A 14653-nucleotide genomic window follows, 5' to 3' on the forward strand; every position below is an offset into this window, starting at 1 on the left:
GCAAAAGAGAGGGGGAGAGAGAGCGCAAAAGAGAGGGGAAGAGAGAGCACGCAAAAGAGAGGGGGGAGAGAGAGAGCAAAAGAGAGGGGAAGAGAGAGCGTGCAAAAGAGAGGGGGAGAGAGAGCGTGCAAAAGAGAGGTGGGGAGAGAGAGAGCGCAAAAGAGAGGGGGAGAGAGAGCGCAAAGGAGAGGGGGAGTGAGAGCGCAAAAGAGAGGGGGAAGAGAGAGTAAAAGAGAGGGGGGATAGAGAGAGCCAAAGAGAGGGTGTAGAGAGAGCAAAAGAGGTTGAGCTAGAGAGAGCGCAAAAGAGAAGGGAAGGAAGAGCAAAAGAGAGGGATGGGGAGATAGACAGAGCAAAAGAGATGGATGGGGGAGAGAGAGAGCAAAAGAGAAGGATGGGAAGAGAGAGCGCAAAAGAGAGGGGGAAGAGAGAAAGCGCATAAGAGAGGGGGAGAGAGAGAGCGCAAAAGAGAGGGGGAGAGAGAGAGAGCGCAAAAGAGAGGGGAAGAGAGAGCACGCAAATGAGAGGGGGAGAGAGAGCGCGCAAAAGAGAGGGGGGAGAGAGAGAGCAAAAGAGAGGGGGGAGAGAGAGAGCACAAAAGAGAGGGGGAGAGAGAGCGCAAAAGAGAGGGGGAGTGAGAGCGCAAAAGAGAGGGGGAAGAGAGAGTAAAAGAGAGGGGGAGGGAGAGCGCAAAGGAGAGTGGGGAGAGAGCAAAAGAGAGGGGGGAGAGAGGGGAAAGAGCAAAAAAGTGAGGAGAGAGAGCAAAAGAGAGGGGGGATAGAGAGAGCCAAAGAGAGGGGGTAGAGAGAGCAAAAGAGGTGGAGCGAGAGAGAGCGCAAAAGAGAGGGGGAGAGCGCACAAAAGAGGGGGGAGAGTGAGCAAAAGAGAGGGGGAGGGAGAGAGCGCAAGGGGTGGGACCACTGTACTGCAAAAAAATGGCCCGTGTGAACGGGCTTTAGGACTAGTTACATATAATAACTCATGTGCAAGATTTAAACATTACTGCAATATCATTTAAATAGTAAAAGTCTTAGTTACATCCTTGACCAAAGTATGACAAGCCTGCAAACTAGACTCATATGCTGCTCCTAACACTATATTATATGAGCTGGCTCTCTAGCTTCTCTCTTTTATGCCTAGAGTTGTCTCCATGAATGTTAAAGTCTTTGAAGAAAACTGTTTGTATAACTCCTGAAAGCAGAAGGGTGCTTGTACTAATTAATATTCCTATACTATACATGTACAAAACCAGAAGTGAGCAGCAAACCATAAATGGTGCCTTACATTTAATTACTTCATTTAATTGCTCAAATTACAAACAATAAAACCCTCTCTGTCTTCCTATCTATGTAACATTAATATGTGACATCCTATATCTATGTGACATTATTATGTCTTTTAAGGCCCAATCCCATTTTCCTTATAAAGTTTTTCTTTCTTAAGACATGGAAAGTCCATGACGTCATTCCAGTTACTAGTGGGATATTCACTCCTGGCCAGCAGGAGGAGGCAAATAGCACCCCAGCAGAGCTGTTAAGTGTAACTTCCCTTACCCATAACCCCCTTTCATTCTCTTTGCCTCTGTCAATGGAGGATATGAAGTTGGTGTCTGAAGATTTTTATTCCTTTTATGTGTTCTTTTCCCTGCAAGCAAGGATTGGGGTTTAGCTGTGTCTACGTCAATCTCTTGAGTAAGAGTAGTGGTGGATATTAAGCAGTTAGAAAGTGGTGAGGTTGTCCTTGCTTTGTTTTCTAACATAATTGCTACCCTTGTTATCGAAAGCCAGAGTTGGTTACTCTGTTCTTTCTTTTTCTACAGGTCTCTGTAAGGAGTATGTGTTCTTTCACGCCTTGTGAGCTGTTCCTGCCCGACAGCTGGATTTGCAGGTAAGTGCTTTTGTCTTCTAGGTATGGGAGACTTGCACTTGGGATAATTATTTCTGCACTATTATTTTGGGTCATATTTAATCCTTTGTATAGGATTTACTTTGGGGCAGTGTACAGGCACTTGTGTATGTGTGGAGACTAAGGGGTTAATACTTTCCCTTATGTTTTATGGGACTGTTGGCCTTGTGGTAAAACTTTTTATTGGGAGTAAGCTAGACATGCAATTTATATAAACAGCTATTTTCCGTTTTTACTATTAAGGGCAGGAACGCACACTTTTATTTTGTTGCACAGTTCTTTTAACTGCCACTCACGTGACCTCCCACTCTTCTGCTTGCAAGTCGGAGCAGAGCGGCGTCATTCCTAAGTGAGCTCTCTGCTGTGGTGGCTGTTTGCTCAATCTACAGAAGATTATTGTGCTTGGGGATACATTTTGCAGGTTCAGGTAGGGCACCTTAGACTGTCTGTGCAAATTTTGTATTTTTTCCCTAATTAGCGGCTAGATTTAGAGTTTTGTCGGTAACGACCCGAAAAGCTAACGCCTGCTTTTTTCTGGCCGCACCATAAAAATAACTCTGGTATTGAGAGTCCACATAAAGGCTGCGTTAGGCTCCAAAAAAGGAGCGTAGAGCATATTTAACGCAGCTTCAACTCTCGATACCAGAGTTGCTTACGAACGCGGCCAGCCTCAAAAACGTGCTCGTGCACGATTCCCCCATAGAAAATAACACCTGCAAAAAAGCCGCGTTCAGCTCCTAACGGAGCCCCATTGTTTGCTATGCGGAAACACTTCCTACGTCTGCACCTAACACCCTAACATGTACCCCGAGTCTAAACACCCCTAACCTTACACTTATTAACCCCTAATCTTCCGCCCCCGCTATCGCTGACCCCTGCATATTATTATTAACCCCTAATCTGCCGCTCCGTAAACCGCCGCTACTTACATTATCCCTATGTACCCCTAATCTGCTGCCCTAACATCGCCGACCCCTATATTATATTTATTAACCCCTTACCTGCCCCCCACAACGTCGCCTCCACCTGCCTACACTTATTAACCCCTAATCTGCCGAGCGGACCTGAGCGCTACTATAATAAAGTTATTAACCCCTAATCCGCCTCACTAACCCTATAATAAATAGTATTAACCCCTAATCTGCCCTCCCTAACATCGCTGACACCTAACTTCAATTATTAACCCCTAATCTGCCGACTGGAGCTCACCGCTATTCTAATAAATGTATTAACCCCTAAAGCTAAGTCAGCCAATAGAATGCGAGCTCAATCTGATTGGCTGATTGGATCAGCCAATCGGATTGATCTTGATTCTGATTGGCTGATTCCATCAGCCAATCAGAATATTCCTACCTTAATTCCGATTGGCTGATAGAATCCTATCAGCCAATCGGAATTCGAGGGACGCCATCTTGGATGACATCCCTTAAAGGAGCCGTCATTCTTCAGTTGGACGTCGCCGGATGAAGATGGGTCCGCGGTGGAGGTCTTCAGGATGGAGCCGGTCCTCATCGGATGAAGATAGAAGATGCCGCTTGGAAGATGATGGTTGCCGGTCCGGATCTACTCTTCTTCCCGGATAGGATGAAGACTTTGGACCCTCTTCTGGACTTCTTCAGTGGATGTCTAGTCCCCACTTGGGTTGGATGAAGATATCGGAGCCAGGACGGATCGGTGTGATACCCGGTGAGGTGAAGACAAGGTAGGATGATCTTCAGGGGCTTAGTGTTAGGTTTATTTAAGGGGGGTTTGGGTTAGATTAGGGGTATGTGGGTGGTGGGTTGTAATGTTGGGGGGGGTATTGTATGTTTTTTTTTTACAGGCAAAAGAGCTGAACTTCTTGGGGCATGCCCCGCAAAGGGCCCTGTTCAGGGCTGGTAAGGTAAAAGAGCTTTGAACTTTAGTAATTTAGAATAGGGTAGGGCATTTTTTTATTTTGGGGGGCTTTGTTATTTTATTAGGGGGCTTAGAGTAGGTGTAATTAGTTTAAAATTGTTGTAATATTTTTCTTATGTTTGTAAATATTTTTTTATTTTTTGTAACTTAGTTCTTTTTTATTTTTTGTACTTTAGTTAGTTTATTTCATTGTAGTTATTTGTAGGTATTGTATTTAATTTATTTATTGATAGTGTAGTGTTAGGTTTAATTGTAGGTATTTTATTTAATTAATTTATTGATAGTGTAGTGTTAGGTTTAATTGTAACTTAGGTTATTTTACAGGTAAATTTGTAATTATTTTAACTATTTTAGCTATTAAATAGTTCTTAACTATTTAATAGCTATTGTACCTGGTTAAAATAAATTCAAAGTTACCTGTAAAATAAATATTAATCCTAAAATAGCTATAATATAATTATAATTTATATTGTAGCTATATTAGGATTTATTTTACAGGTAAGTATTTAGCTTTAAATAGGAATAATTTATTTAATAAGAGTTAATTAATTTCGTTAGATTAAAATTATATTTAATTTAGGGGGTGTTAGTGTTAGGGTTAGACTTAGCTTTAGGGGTTAATACATTTATTAGAATAGCGGTGAGCTCCAGTCGGCAGATTAGGGGTTAATGTTTGAAGTTAGGTGTTGGCGATGTTAGGGAGGGCAGATTAGGGGTTAATACTATTTATTATAGGGTTAGTGAGGCGGATTAGGGGTTAATAACTTTATAATTATAGCGGTGCGGTCTACTCGGCAGATTAGGGGTTAATAAGTGTAGGCAGGTGGAGGCGACGTTGAGGGGGGCAGATTAGGGGTTAATAAATATAATATAGGGGTCGGTGGTGTTAGGGGCAGCAGATTAGGGGTACATAGCTATAATGTAGGTGGCGGCTCTTTGCGGTCAGCAGATTAGGGGTTAATTATTGTAGGTAGCTGGCGGCGACGTTGTGGGGGGCAGATTAGGGGTTAATAAATATAATATAGGGGTCGGCGGTGTTAGGGGCAGCAGATTAGGGGTACATAAGGATAACGTAGTTGGCGGTCGGCAGATTAGGGGTTAAAAAAATGTAATCGAGTTGCGGCGATGTGGGGGGACCTCGGTTTAGGGGTACATAGGTAGTTTATGGGTGTTAGTGTGCTTTAGAGTACAGTAGTTAAGAGCTTTATAAACCGGCGTTAGCCCAGAAAGCTCTTAACTACTGACTTTTTTCCTGCGGCTGGAGTTTTGTCGTTAGATTTCTAACGCTCACTTCAGACACGACTCTAAATACTGGAGTTAGAAAAATCCCATTCAAAAGATAGGATACGCAATTTACGTAAGGGGATCTGCGGTATGGAAAAGTCGCGGCTGAAAAGTGAGCGTTAGACCCTTTTTTGAGTGACTCCATATACCGGAGGTAGCCTAAAACCAGCGTTAGGAGCCTCTAACGCTGGTTTTCACGGCTAACGCCAAACTCTAAATCTAGGCCATAGTCTTAGCGTTTTTTTGTGCTAATTTAAAGTGACAGTACTTGTTTTTTGCAAATTATTTTTTATTTCTCAATTTTTGCAATGTAATTTTGCTTTGGAGTCTGAACAAGGTTCTGATTCTTTTGATAAATGTTTATTGTGCTGAGAGGCCCAAATTGTTTTGCCTATGCAATTTTGCTCCTCTTGTTTAGATAGGACCTTAAAATCTATGGATAACTTACTCCCTTCCTCTCAGACTAATGCTGTTCAGGATATGCCACAGCTCTCTCCTCAAATGTCCCTTCTGCGGTGTCTGCGGCTTTATCTGCTTTTCCCATGATGGTGAAGCTCAAGAGAAAATCAAAGCATATTTCTGATAATAAGGTGTCTGTTCCATCTGCTGCAAAGGTGGACCTCCCCCATAAATCTGATGAGGAGGATACCTCGGTAGCTTCTGAGGGTGAAATCTCAGATTCTGACAGTATAAATCCTTTGATTCTGAAGAAGTAAACTTCAGATTTAAGCTTGAACACCTTCATTTACTCTAAAGGTGGTACTGTCTACTTTGGACGGCTTTCTTTCATGTTATTGGCAAGAGTCCATGAGCTAGTGACGTATGGGATATACAAACCTCAAAATGCCTATAAATACACCCCTCACCACACCCACAATTCAGGTTTACAAACGTTGCCTCCTATGGAGGTGGTGAAGTAAGTTTGTGCTCAGATTTCTACGTTGATATGCGCTTCTCAGCATTTTGAAACCCGATTCCTTTCAGAGTATAGTAAATGTCAGAGGGTTGTGAAGAGAGTATCACCTATTGAATGCAATGGTTTTCCTGGCGGGAGATCTATTTCATAGGTTCTCTGTTATCGGTCGTAGAGATTCATCTCCTACCTCCCTTATTCAGATCGACGATATACTCTCATATTCCATTACCTCTACTGATAACTGTTTCAGTACTGGTTTGGCAATGCCAAAGTTTATTGCGTCATTCTTGGCGCGAAGGTACGTCCGATGACACAAAATCGTAATTTCCTTGCACAAAGTTGCATCTAAAATGATCCGAATGTGTCATTTCCGGATGTTGTTAGCACCAAAAAAATTTCAGTTTGCGTTATGTGTCATACTTGGAACCAAATAATTTCTACTTCTTTTATTCCTTCTTAAAGGTTTAAAAAATCGTATCCTTTGCCAGCAGTTAGATTGGAGTTTTGGGAAAAGATCCCCAAAGTTGATAGGGCTATTTCTACTCTTGCTAAACATACTACTATTCCTATGGAAGATAGTACTTCTTTTAAAGATCCTTTAGATTGGAAACTTGAATCCTATCTAAGGAAAGCTTATTTACATTCTGGCCATCTTCTCAGGCCTGCCATTTCTATGGCTGATGTTGCAGCTGCATCAACTTTTTGGTTGGAAAGTTTAGCGCAACAGGAAATGGATCCTGATTTGTTTAGCATTGTTCGCTTGCTTCATCACGCTAATCATTTTATCTGTGATGCCATTTTTGATATCCTCAAAATTGATGTTAAATCTATGTCTTTAGCTATTTTAGCTAGAAGAGCTTTGTGGCTCAAATATTGGAATGCTGACATGGTATCTAAGTCTAGATTACTATCTCTTTCTTTCCAAGGTAATAAGTTATTTGGTTCTCAGTTGGATTCAATTATTTCAACTGTCACTGGGGGGAAGGGAGTTTTTTTGCCTCAGGATAAAAGACCTAAGGGTAAATCTAAAGCTTCTAACCATTTTCGTTCCTTTCGACAAAGTAAGGAACAGAAACCTAATCCTTCCCCCAAAGAATCTGGTTCTAATTGGAAACCTTCAAGTTGGAGTAAATCCAAGCCGTTTAAGAAACCAAAGCCAGCCCCCAAGTCTGCATGAAGGTGCGGCCCTCATTCCAGCTCAGCTGGTAGGGGGCAGATTAAGATTCTTCCAAAACATATGGGCAGATTCTGTCCAAAATCAATGGATTCAGAGTATTGTCTCTCAACGGTACCAAATAGGTTTCAGAGTAAGACCTCCTGTGAGAAGATTTTTTCTCTCACACATCCCAGCAAATCCAGTAAAGACTAAGGCTTTTCTGAAGTGTGTTTCAGACCTGGAGCTTTCAGGGGTAATCATACCAGTTCCGTTTCATGAACAGGGTCTGGGGTTTTATTCAAATCTATTCATTGTCCCAAAGAAAGGAAATTCTTTCAGGCCAGTTCTGGATCTGAAAATTTTGAATCGTTATGTAAGAGCGCCAACTTTCAAAATGTTGACTATAAGGACTATTCTGCCTTTTGTTCAGCAAGGGCATTATATGTCCACAATAGACTTACAGGATGCATATCTTCATATTCAGATTCATCCAGACCACTATCAGTTTCTGAGATTCTCTTTTCTAGACATGCATTACCAATTTGTCGCTCTTCTATTTGGCCTAGCGACAGCTCCAAGAATCTTTTCAAAGGTTCTCGGTGCCCTACTCTCTGTAATCAGAGAACGGGGTATTACGGTGTTTCCTTATTTGGACGATATCTTGGTACTAGCTCAGTCTTTACATGCTGCAGAATCTCACACGAATCAACTAGTGTTGTTTCTTCAAAGACATGGTTGGAGGATCAATTTACCAAAAAGTTATTTGATTCCTCAGACAAGGTGCTACATTCCTCAGACAAGGGTCACCTTTTTAGGTTTCCTTATAGATTCAGTGTCCATGACGCTGTCTCTAACAGACAAGAGATGATTACAATTGGTTTCAGCTTGTCGGAACCTTCAGTCTTAATCATTCCCTTCAGTAGCTGTGTGCATGGAAGTTTTAGGTCTCATGACTGCAGCATCGGACGTGATCCCCTTTGGTCGCTTTCATATGAGACCTCTCCAGCTTTGTATGCTGAACCAATGGTGCAGGGATTATACAAAGATATCACAATTAATATCCTTAAATCCCGATCTTCGACTCTCTCTGACTTGGTGGTTAGATCACCATCGTATAGTTCAAGGGGCCTCTTTTGTTCATCCAACCTGGACTGTGATCACAACATATGCAAGTCTTTCAGGTTTGGGAGCTGTCTGGGGATCTCTGACAGCAAAAGGGGTTTGGAAATCTCAAGAGGCGAGGTTACCAATCAATAATTTAGAACTCTGCTTTTTTCAGGGCTCTTCAGATTTGGCCTCTGTTGAAGAGAGAACCATTCATTTGTTTTCAGACAGACAATATCACAACTGTGGCATATGTCAATCGGGGTGGGACTCACAGTCCCCAAGCTATGAAAGAAGTATCTTGGATACTTGCTTGGACGGAATCCAGCTCCTGTCTAATTTCTGCGGTTCATATCCCAGGTATAGACAATTGGGAAGCGGATTATCTCAGCCGTCAGACTTTACATCCGGGGGAGTGGTCGCTCCATCCAAATGTGTTTTCTCAGATTGTTCAGATGTGGGATCTTCCAGAAATATATCTGATGGCTTCCCATCTAAGCAAGCAACTACCCAGGTACCTGTCTAGGTCCAGGGATCCTGAGGCGGAAGCGGTGGATGCGTTAGCATTTTCTTGGTGTTACCAACCTGCTTATATCTTCCCACCTCTGGTTCTTCTTCTTCTTCTAAAAATGATTTCCAAGTTCATCATGGAACAATCATTTGTGTTGCTGATTGCACCAGCATGGCCTCACAGGTTTTGGTATGCGAATCTTGTTCGGATGTCTAGTTGCCAACCTTGGCCACTTCCATTAAGGCCAGACCTTCTGTCTCAAGGTCCGTTTTTCCATCAGGATCTCAAATCATTACATACAAGGTATGGAAATTGAACGGCTAGTGCTTAGTCATAGAGGTTTCTCTGACTCAGTGATTAATAATATGTTACAGGCTCGTAAATCTGTTTCTAGAATGATTTATTATTGAGTTTGGAAGACTTATATTTCATGGTGTTCTTCTCATAAATTCTCCTGGCATTCTTTTAGAATTCCTAGAATTTTACAGTTTCTTCAAGATGGTTTGGATAAGGGTTTGTCTGCAAGTTCATTGAAGGGACAAATCTCTGCTCTTTCTGATTTATTTCACAGAAAGATTGCTAAGCTTCCTGATATTCACTGTTTTGTACAGGCTTTGGTCCGTATCAAGCCTGTCATTAAATCAATCTCTCCTCCTTGGAGTCTTAATTTGGTTTTGAAGGCTTTACAGGCTTCTCCGTTTGAGCCTATGCATTCTTTGGACATTAAACTATTTTCTTGGAAAGTGTTGTTCCTTTTGGCCATCTCTTCTGCTAGAAGAGTTTCTAAATTATCTGCTCTTTCTTGTGGATCTCCTTTTCTGATTTTCCATCAGGATAAGGCAGTTTTGGGGACTTCATTTAAATTTCTACCTAAGGTTGTGATTTCTAACAACATTAATAGAGAAATTGTTGTCCCTTCTTTGTGTCCTAATCTTAAGAATTGTTTGGAGAGATCCTTACATTCTTTCTATGTGGCAAGAGCTTTGAAATATTATGTTGAAGCTACTAAAGATTTCAGGAAGACTTCTAGTCTATTTGTTATCTTTTCTGGTTCTAGGAAAGGTCAGAAGGCTGATACCATGTTTAATGCAATCCGGTTACTCGCATGATTTACCATAAGGTATGGCGCAAATACCTTTTTTGGTGTAAATCGAAGGGCTTCTCTTGGAGCAGAGTCAGGATTCCTAGAATTTTGTCTTTTCTCCAGGACGGTCTGGAGAAGGGTTTGTCAGTCAGTTCTCTGACGGGTCAGATTTCTGCACTATTCATTTACACAAACTACTGGCGGATATGCCAGATGTTCAATCTGTTTGTCAGGCCTTGTTCAAAATCAGGCCTGTGTTTAAACCTTTTGCTCTTCCTTGGAGCCTTAACCTGGTTCTTAGAGTTGTGCAGCAGACTCCGTTTGAGCCAATGCATTCTGTAGATATTAAGTTATTATCTTGGAAAGTTTTGTTTCTTATTTCTATTTCCTCTGCTCGCAGGGTTTTTGAACTCTCGGCTCTGCAGTGAGATTCCCCTTACCTTATTTTTCATGCAGATAAGACGGTCCTTCTTACTAAATTGGGGTTTATCCCTAAGGTGGTTTCAAATCAAAACATTAATCAGGAAATTGTTATGCCTTCCTTTTGTCCTAATCCTTCTTCTCATAAGGGACGTCATTTGCATAACTTGGATGTTGTGCGTGCTCTAAAACTTTACCTACCGGCTACTAAAGATTTTAGTCAGTCTTCTGCCCTGTTTGTTTGTTTCTCAGGAAAGCGTAAGGATCAGAAGACCACTTCTACTTCTGGTTGAGAAGTATGATTCGTTTTGCTTATGAGACTGCTAGTCAGCAGCCTCCTGAGAGAATTATGGCTCATTCCACTAGGGATGTCTCCTCTTCTTGGGCTTTCAAAAATGATGCTTCTGTGGAGCAGATTTGCAAGACGGCAACATAGTCCTCTCTGCATACTTTTTCCAAATTTGATACTTCTGCTTCGGCTGTGGACTCTTGGGAGAAAGGTTCTTCAAGCGGTGGTGCCTTCCGTTTAGGTCTGCCTGTCTTGCTCTCCCTCCCTGTTCATTCTGTGTCCTCTAGCTTGGGTATTGGTTCCCACTAGTAATTGGAATGACGTTGTGGACTCTCCATGTCTTAGGAAAGAAAACATAAATTATGCTTACCTGATAAATTTCTTTCTTTCCGGACATGGAAAGTCCACGACCCTACCCTTTATTAAGACAGTATTTTTTGTTAAACCTCAGGCACCTCTACACCTTTGTGTTATATTCTTTTTCCATTTCCCTTCGACCGAATGACTGGTGGTTATGGGTAAGGGAAGTGGCACTTAACAGCTCTGCTGGGGTGCTCTTTGCCTCCTCCTGCTTGCCTGGAGTAAATATCCCACTAGTTATTGGAATGACGTCTTGGACTGTCCATGCCCGGAAAGAAAGAAATTTATCAGGTAAGCATACATTTTGTTTTCCTCTTTTGAAGACCACAATTAGTAGGACATATGTTTCTCAATCAGAGCTCTTGTGACAATCCACTGTGTCTACTTATTTGGTAATTGTTCTTAGTTCAGGAGTATGTTTTCTTTGAGGTGCATATCCTAGGGATACCTGTGTATGGATAATTAATTTGAAATAGAGAAAAAGGAAGTTCCTTGAATTCAGTTTGGACATTGGCATCTTGCAGCTGTTGGGGACACCTACCTGACTATTTAAAAGGTTTAGTGAGTATTGGACATGCTAGGTGCAGACATGGTGTGATGTAGTTTTTCTTTTTTGAAAAAACAGATTTATACATAGCTAAACTGTAACTCTTTCTTGCAATGTTTACTTGTCTTAAAGGGACCTATCCAGATTTAAAAAAATGGCTAAGTGGCCTTTTTAAACCGCAAGTTTATTGCATACTTATGTATTAACTACTGTAAGTAGTTTGCTCTCAAATATCCCTTTTGTTTCTTTACTTATATTTCCTTAGTGCTTAACATTAAAAAACCAACAAACAATCTTGTCATTCTCAAGAACTATGAAACAGCAGCTAGCTGGAATAAAGAGGCCTTTTGAGTTGGAAGGTTTCTTCAATTACTTTGGCATTCTGTGAAGCTGTGGACAAATCTTAAAGGGACATTAAACACTAATAAATGCTAGATAGAATTATGCATTCAAAGATAAGATTAGTCTGAGAATAACATGTAGATGTTTTTTTAAGTTTCATTATCTGTTTAAATATTGATAAAATAAGTGTACAGTGTTAGTGTCTATAAAACACTGGGAGCTGCCATGTAGTAACTTATGTTACCTTTTTTGCTGTGGCCAATTAAGGACAGTTATAAATAGGTCACTAGAGTATGCAGCCGATGACTGTGTAGAATATAACAGTGTTCTGCACTTTCATTTCTAACAAGAATTGAGAAGCTCACGATTTAAGAATGGAATTACACGGAAAGGTGAAAAAATAAAAAAATAAAGTACATTGCAGTTTTTTTTATATACAATTTATCATTTTATATCACCATCTCCAAGTGTTTAATGTCCTTTTAATGCACATTAGTGAATTTAGTCTATATAGTAGATTAGAGGGACATGGATGTCTGAACTAATAATTTAGATAGTGTGTTTTTAAAAAGCTTTCCAATTTTAATTTCTTTTTTGTGTATTTGTTTTTTACATTGGAAAGAAATAAAAACTGAGATATAGAAAAACAAAACTGTCAATCAGGTTTTTCAGGTCCAGTTTACTTTTATAACCAAATCTACCTATTTCTCTTGATATCCTTTGTTAAAACTAAGCTCCTTTTAGTGAGAGAATACTGAGGTAGTCTCAAGAGTGTGCACATGCCTTAAGCACTAAATGTAATGTTGTTACAAACATTTTTTCATAAAGAGCTATGCTTCAACAAAGGATACCTAGACAGAGAGGTAACTGATAATAGCAGTACATTTGATTTTAATTATGTGCTCTATCCGAATCATGGAAGTATAATTTTATCTTCCATTTCCATTAAAGGATTGTAAGAAACCTCTTACTTATTGAGCTTAACCCATAAATATTCCTAAAAAAAGGGCCTGTGATTGTGCCAGATAATGAGGGAGAACAATGCAGCCTAAACAGAAAAATCTGCTTCAAACTGTGTTTCTGCAAAGAAAAAAAAAGGTCCTGATATACAATATGTAAAAAATGTGGTATTTGTGTTTTGCTTGTATTCAAAAGGTTGAAAGCACATGCCTACTAAATAGCAGGGTGTTATTCAGCCTGATCAAAGTGTGTCACAATGCTGTAGGTTTACATGCAAATAACTATCCAATCTTCTATGTTTCTAACAACATGTATACAAAACTTTATTCACAGTTTATACCTGTGATCATGCTCAGAACAGTACTTTTTTTATCCAATTAAAGAAGTGAAATCCATGCTCCTATATCCTATATTATAAAAGACAAGAGTTTGTCTGAAGCCGTCATGCGCAGTTCAGACAAACACTTGCAGCTGATCGCACGCGCACCCACCCGACAGCAGCGCGAGGACCGGGCAGCACAGCTGATCGCGCGCGCAGGGGAGAACCGGGCAGCACAGCTGATCGCGCGCGCAGGGGAGAACCGGGCAGCACAGCTGATCGCGCGCGCAGGGGAGAACCGGGCAGCACAGCTGATCGCGCGTGCAGGGGAGAACCGGGCAGCACAGCTGATCGCGCGCGCAGGGGAGAACCGGGCAGCACAGCTGATCGCGCGCGCAGGGGAGAACCGGGCAGCACAGCTGATCGAGAGAGAGAGATTAAATAAATATAACACAACACGGCCCGTGTGAACGGGCTTTAGGACTAGTCTTATATATTCAGCTAAGCCTAATACTGAGGGAACAATTGTAATCAACTTATTCTGTTTCCTCAAAAATGGAGGATTTGGAACTGTATTTTTTTTCATTTTTGAAAAACTCATGTTCCTGTTCTGAATAAACCAGCATTGCCATATTGCAGCTACATTGTCATGGTGATTAGAAAGAAACACAACAATATTAAGGCATTAGATTAAATGGCTTTTACTTAAAGGAACAGTGTACGCTAAACATTTTCTCCCCTTTAATTTGTTCCCAATGGGCCATTTTACCTCCTGGAGTGTGTTTAATTGTTTGTAAACAACCACTTAACTTTTATTTGTTATTTGAAATAGCCACTTTTGGCTTTTGTATCCCCACCTACACTGAAAATATGAGTAACAAATGTGTTCTCTGTAGAAAAGCTATGTAAATAGAAGACAATAGCACTGTTTAATCTCCCAGTGGGAGTATGACGAGAGATATTTTGTTTGTGAAATAGCTGTTTGTGTTTATTCAGTCCCCAGCCTTAATTAGCATTTCAGTACGTAACATACATACTTGCAGGCTCAGCCCATTGTTATGGGCATGTCATGGGTGATCGTTTTAATGGAAAACAAAACAACTATTTCAAATAAAGAAAAAAACTTGAAGAAAAAATTCCCCATACATTTAATACTCTGCTGTGGGTATAACAAGCCATTTGGAACACATAATGGGGTAGTACAGTGTCCCTTTTAACATTCTTTTGAGCCCAAACATATTTGTAACCTGTGTAAAAACTGCTCTTTCATATCCATGATAAAAGTACGTAACTTCAAGTCTTATTGCCAGAAGCCATAAATCATAAATAATGAATATTAGGTAGGCATTTTATTATAATTACACTATTTAGTTTTGCTTGCAGCCTGTTTGGTTTACCATCATTGAGGTCCAGAAGGTGGTGCTATTATTTCTATTGATTTACATGATTTGTTTTGATACATTTGAGAAGAATTATAGATCTGTACTTTTGCCACTAGGTGGCACTGGATGGCAACTTTTTTTTTAATGAAACATTTTTTTTTTTTCATGCTATGTAACT

The 14653-nt window shown here is 40.6% G+C and overlaps 1 protein-coding gene across 1 annotated transcript in view; it reads left to right on the top strand.

Moving 5' to 3' along the window:
* Nucleotides 1–14653, top strand: part of LOC128664034 (proton-coupled amino acid transporter 1) — a 495713-nt gene that overhangs the window by 182962 nt on the left and 298098 nt on the right. The gene's annotated exons all lie outside the window — the stretch shown is intronic.

This window comes from Bombina bombina, chromosome 6 (assembly GCF_027579735.1).
Source record: "Bombina bombina isolate aBomBom1 chromosome 6, aBomBom1.pri, whole genome shotgun sequence".
In the NCBI taxonomy this organism is placed as follows: domain Eukaryota; kingdom Metazoa; phylum Chordata; class Amphibia; order Anura; family Bombinatoridae; genus Bombina; species Bombina bombina.